General features: G+C 33.2%; 1 long non-coding RNA gene across 3 annotated transcripts; it reads left to right on the forward strand.

Moving 5' to 3' along the window:
• Positions 1-788: 788 nt before the first annotated feature.
• On the forward strand, positions 789-4,693 carry LOC109827566. 3 transcript variants are annotated; one of them, XR_002243465.1, is made up of 5 exons: positions 789-1,073; positions 1,253-1,290; positions 1,778-1,894; positions 2,936-2,999; positions 3,242-4,693. It is a non-coding gene; the product is annotated as an uncharacterized LOC109827566 (long non-coding RNA). The 3 variants fall into 3 exon arrangements; XR_002243466.1 differs by lacking the exon at positions 2,936-2,999 and having other exon boundaries at positions 3,242-3,275; positions 4,419-4,693; XR_002243464.1 differs by lacking the exon at positions 2,936-2,999.
• Positions 4,694-6,698: the final 2,005 nt, after the last annotated feature.

The following is a 6,698-nucleotide window of genomic DNA, read 5'->3' on the forward strand; positions in this document are numbered from 1 at the left end:
TTTCTAAAAAAATATAATAATAGTGATTCTATGGAGGGAATCAAAAACTATGCTTCGTTAAAGTTGCATGCCAAAATCTGGCTGAAAATCATCCGCTTTTCTTAGATCGCCCGAGCTTCGCACGATCCGAATTTTTCCCAAAAGGCATCAACGGCGCATCACATCATTCTTCAGAGGCAGTAGAAGGTACTAACTCCAGAGCCCAGTCATTCCCGTGGGTAGTAGAACTGGTGGAACCTTTCGTAGTTGTCCTCGTTGATGATGAAAGGATATGATGACTTGTCGTGTGAGAAGAGGAGAAGCCAGGTATGACCACGGAGAAGAGGAACTCTGCTATGGTTTTCTGTGGGAGGTCATAGGAGCCTCTTTGCTTGCTTTGGCTCACTTCCATTCAACGGAATGAAATCTTCCGTGACGAGGGGCATTTTGTTAGCTTGAGATTGTGAACTTTTATATAGTAGTGTAATAGTGGGAGAAAGTAGTTATAATGGCGTGGAAGTTAGAAGGATGAGAGGTTCAATTAGATGTCATTAAATTGAGGTAATAGTGTAATTAAAGATTAATGAGGAATAGAGAAGTAGAAAATCGTTATGAGCAAGTGAAGACCAAGAGGTTAGTGAGGTGTAAAAAAAAAAAAAATTCTCAAAATCTATACTACTTATAAAAGAGAAAACCTTTGTCAAAACTTTTCCATACCCAATTTGTCCTTATCAAATTTTATATTTCTAATTTTATCCTATACGTATATATATTATCCCTTTATTTACCCCGTCCTCTTTGATAACGCAATTAATCATCCCCTTCCTTATCCGACCCCTCCCCTGCCCCTCTCCCTCTCTCTTTGATAACGCCCAAATCACTCCGATCTCTCCCCTTCCCCTCTCCCTCTATCTTTGATAAACGCCCAAAACCCTTTATTACCTTCTTTATCTGTGCTTTCCCCTGCCCCTCGACGTTCGGACTCCTCGTCAGTTTCCCTCTACCTCTCACCTGCTCTCCCCTTCCGTTTTGTGCTTCTATAAATACCTTCTGCTTCAATTTTGATGGAACAACGAATCGTTTTTTTTCCAATTGTAAGTATGGATATTGGTTACTCTTATTACCTTCTTGTAATTTCTTATTCATATCCTCTGTTTGATTGTTTGATTGATGGATTAACTTTATTTTTTGTTCTTATTCATAATATCTGTTTGATTGTTTGATGGATTAACTTTATTTTTGGTATTGATTGATTGTTGATTATTGATGTTAGGTGTCAGAGTTTTATTGGCGGAATAGAAAGTTCTCAAGGTAAATTTTTTTTAATTTTATCTCTATCTCTATGATTTTTCTCTTACAATTCTAGCATTTTTAACGTATTTTTGGGGATATCTGTTGAATATTATTAAACTGCTATTGTTTATGGGTTAACTTCATTTTTTTGATTTGAATAATTTGATATATGCATTGCGCTTACCCCCACTATGTTCTGTTAAGTGTTTTCTGCAATTAGCTGAAGTCATTGAATTTACTGTGATTTATAATAGACATGTGAGCTTGTTCCTCCCCCTTCCGAGTTAAACTTTCTGTTAGTTTTTGAGTGGAGAGTAAAGATATTTTGGTTTCCTTCAGAGCGTGTAAGGATAAATTTTCTCAGCCTGCATAAAAGTCTAATTATTACTTTGATGTTTTTTTTTAATTTAGATCACAAATGGGACGAATGCATAAAATTTTAGTTTAGGAATATTTTCACATTTTATACATGCTAAATTGTATTGACTTGTATGAGTTTCAGCAGGTTGGACCACAGGGGCAGATTCGTGGCAGTGCCTTGATGATGGACAAAACTCTGTCTATTTGTGAGATTTATGTTTCCTTGAGCAGACAAGTTCTTTATGTTTTGGAGCTGCATCAGGTGTAAAAAATAGCATTATACATGCTAAATTGTATTGACTTTATGTTATTGCAGTTATTCTTAGTTTTTTTTATATTGGTCTCTCAAATCTTTAACAATTTGAAGTTAGCCTTTCAAATCATTTAACATTCTGTTTGGCCACTCAATTCTCATAAGTTATCTCAAAATTACGCCATCAACTCATTGAAATTGATATTACGTCCCCCAATCACTAAAGTTGTCACAAGTTAATCCCTCCGATCAAGAGCAACAAGATATAAACATTAGTAGGAGAAGTAACTCTTCACATTTTCTCATATACATTAAGCCTAGAGTTGTACTCTGCTACACGTCACTTGAACACTCACATAGTTTAAAGTCTAATGATATAATTATACATTAGAAGTGAAACATCCAATGTTAAAGTGTCTCAAAGATAGAAGAAGGAGGCCATCCATTCTCATCGAAATGGCTACCATACGACGATGTCAAATACTATCAGCCATCAATAAATAACAGTAGAAGTAACTTTTCACATTTTCTCATATACAGAAAGCCTAGAGTTTTACTCTACTACACATCACTTGAAACATTCACATAGTTTAAAGTCACACATTCCTAATGCGTTGTAGTTATACATGTCATTATTAGCACACGTGCACACACACACAAACAAATGCAAACAAAGATAAGGAAATTTTACCATTTTTTATTTTATTAGAGGTTGCAAGGACACCACTGAAAAATTTTAAGTAACCTAAAGTATTAGCTTTCTATAATGTTTCTCTAGACCTGAAAGAGGGAATATGTAACCAAAATTAGACATAAATATACATTTTTGTTGCATGACAACCTTTCTAATTGTATAATCTAATAAATTGAATCGTTTTGTTAGCATTGCATTTTCTGTATATTTACTTATGAATTGTCAGTTCGATCATCTATGTTATGCTACTATGAACTACATTTCATTTTCTGTATATTTACTTATGAATTGTCAGTTCGATCATCTATGTTATGCTACTATGAACTACATTTTTTTTGTGCCTCAATTTTTTGCAGTAATACCATCTATATGCTGCACATATGCATTGCACAAGAGATCAATCATTACCCTTTTTTTATGGTAATCAAACTTACTAAAAGTTTTACTCATCTAGCTAAGAGATAAACAAGAGTTGAAGTAGTGAACTATCTTTTACTTTCATGTATAGTATATGCTTTTGTTACATTATCATAATTGAAGATTTGATTCATCTCGGAAAAGGATTAATTTTTTTAAAATATTATTCTTACTAGATACGCAAATAGGTTTTATATTACATTGAATAGAAGGATTTATTGCAACTTCTTTCTCGATGTATGCAGCCAAACCTGAACAACATTGATGACAACACCAAAGGTAAGAACATGTTGAGACAATATGCAGTATATTCCTTCTTGCTACTGTGTCATTTGATTTTGTATGTATAAAAAAACATATACTCTTATTTGTTGTGCATTTGTTTATTAAACTTGAAAAGAAGAATCCTTACTTAGATTAACTTTTTCTTCATGACTAGATATACATTTTGAGCGTCTATCTTACAATTTGGCTAAGACACATTTCATGTTGCAGAAACTAGGATCATTTCCACCGAATTATGTTAATGCATATCCGACACTCATCAGTTTTATCGGTATAATAATTTGTGGGATAATTGTTACATATAAGAAAGAAACCGTAGTGGACAAACTATGAAAGGCGTTGCCAATGAATTTTTTTGAAGCTTTAATTGGATTTACAATTAAATATGGTCGAAGAAAGTCAAACATTGAATTTAGCTATACAGCTTTATGAGGAGGAATCACAAGGTAAAATCAACGCTAAATTTTAGTCTCGTGAGTAAAATATATCATAACCTATCAATTTTTTGTTATTCTGCTATTTTCTTATATATGTCTTCTGTTCAATTTTTTTAAATCAATGAAAGTTGTAATTTGTTATCACATGAATCTAACCAGAAGAATGCAAGGGTCTTCTTAGCAAGTTATTAAGCTGGAACATTTAAGATATATTTCTGTAGGAATATGCACATTCATACAATGATTCTTCAGGTTAATGTGTAAATCCATATGTCTGGGTACAATGCAGTTTGTAACCCCATTTTCACACCATTAATGCAATTATTTGAAACTGTTGGATACTTTGCTTGAAGAAGACATGCTTCAGTTGTTAAAATTATTTGGAAGATGTGGTATGACTTATGAGGCTTCAAGTCTTAGTCTTGCTAGCAGTTTGGTCATAGGCTACCTGAAGTGAAATTGGTGTCTGTTTATGAATTTTTTCCGTTCTTTATTTCATTGTGGCATTGTTCAAGATATCTATTTGCAAGTAAGGATATGGTCTTGTTGCTTTAATAAACACTATGAAAATGCTACTTTCATTTACAAATTAATTTTTCAAACTTGCATTTCTCCTTCCTTTTCAAGTGCAGGTCCTTTTTAGCTTCGTGGATTTTTACAGTTCATTGTGAACTTTCACTTTTACTCAATTTTATTGCAGTGAATTATGGCTTAGTTCGAAGGTTTTGTTGATGGCAAATGAATCTACTGTTAAATGTTTATTCCCAAGTGGTTCTTACAGGTTGATGTTTTCCTCCAATAGCAATTCATTATATTTTAAATTAGAAGAAAAATGTAAGAGATGGATTGAGGGTTGTAATCTTCTCTGATGATGTTTTTTGTAACTCAAGTTTTTGTGCTGAGTTTGTGATGTAACCCAAATGTATCAACGATCTCATGCCATTCATTTTTCATATCAACTTCTACATTAATCAAGTTCCAACCATAGTAACGCAATGTTACTATTAAAGTTTCATAATGTTTGAATAATTTTTAGAAATAATGGTTCCGTTTTTCTTTTTTTTGGGCCTCCGTTTCATAAATAGTGATAGGATTGGTGATCTTAGTATTAAAAAATAGATGTGAAATTAGTTGCATATTAAAAATTTATGCACATGAAAACATATTTAGTGGATGATTGTTTAAAACTACATGTAATGTGCAGTTAGCATATGTTCTATGTCATGAAAACATATTTAGTGGATGATTGTTTAAAACTACATGTAATGTGCAGTTAGCATATGTTCTATGTGAAGAATGTATTTAATAAATGATTGTAAAATTGGTGAGTAAAAAATTACTTGGCCTTCAAATATTTTAACTCTTGTAGTTTCTTAATATGCATCACGTGCAACGCACGTATTGCATACTAGTATATATATATGTGTGTGTGTGTGTGTGTGTGTGTGTGTGTTTTATGTGTGTGTGTGCATGCATGTAATGATATTGAATTTTTGATACTAGTTAAAATAATTTTTTAGTATTTTAAAATATTTAATTATGATTTTTAAAAAAATATTTGTATTTTTCCCAAATTTCTAAAAAATTCTACGATTTAAAAGTCCAAATCTTATATTTATTTAAATAATTTTAATATTTATAAATTAATTTCGTGCGGAGAAAATTTCTAGAATTAATCTGTTGTGTTATCAATACTATTACGTATCATTTTAAATAATATGTTGTATTATTTCTACTATTACGTATCAACTATCGTATTAGCTTAACTGGTACATTTTATTATGTAGAAAGTTATCCTATAATTATTTAATTTTATATATAAGTAATTATATTTTTTATTAATTATTCTTGTTTAATTGTACAATTTCTTGTATTATTTTTACTGTTGCATATTATCAGTTGTCTTACTACAACTGGTACGTTTTGATGTGTAGTTAATTTTCACATAATTATTTAATATTTTTCATGATTATTATTATTTTTAATTAATTTTTAAAAACCCTAAATTCCCTTATATATATATATATATATATATATATAGAGAGAGATATTAGAGAGAGAAAGGAGAGAGAGAGAGAGATTAATGGTATCCTTGTCAAGGAGGATTTCTCCTTGAGCTCTAAAATCACTATGATAGACATTGTATGATCCGCTCCCGTGAACTTTATCTACTATTCTAAACCGACACATCCCAAGTTTGGTAACCCGTCGTCGTTACTCATCTGACCATGTAAAATTCTATCCAATTCAAAACTAAATGATACGAACATTGAACTTTCCAAACCAACGATTCACCAAACTGTTTGTTAAATATGTAGATCCAGTTCAATGAGGATCACACTAATGTCCTAATCATAATTTAGAGCCAGAGAAATCCCTTCCTATAAAGACCCATTAATCCCACTATAATATATATTTATATATATATATATATATATAATATATATATATATATAATATATTATTATATAATATATATATATAATATATAGTATCATAAATCTTTATTCTTCTCCCAACGGCAAACACGCCCTCCAATCTTTTTTCCCCTCTAATCTTCCTCCTTCCCACCCGAAACCAATCGCGAACCTATCGGCGCGCCCGCCAGAATCTCCTCCCCCTCTGCTTTCACACACCTAACCACGCCCCCCCTCTCCCTTCCGAGACCTCACCCCACCCCTCTCCCCCAGACCCTCCCTTAGCCCCCTTCCCTCGACCGCCACCCCTCCCCCATCCTCGCCAACGCCTCACAAAAAAACCGCAACCCCCCCATATCCCCCTTTCCCTTCTTAAACATCCAGCATGCCTCCACGCTCAACCCACCGGCCACACCAGGACCCCACACCTCTTGCCCCCTATCTGTTCACGCCTCTACCACCTCACCAACCTTCACCGCCCCCCCAACAACATATACTCGACAGCCCCCAAACCGAACAGCTCAACTCTGAGCAAACCCACCACCATCTCGCACCGCGCCAAA

Source organism: Asparagus officinalis, unplaced genomic scaffold, assembly GCF_001876935.1.
Source record: "Asparagus officinalis unplaced genomic scaffold, Aspof.V1 AsparagusV1_Un296, whole genome shotgun sequence".
In the NCBI taxonomy this organism is placed as follows: Eukaryota; Viridiplantae; Streptophyta; class Magnoliopsida; order Asparagales; family Asparagaceae; genus Asparagus; species Asparagus officinalis.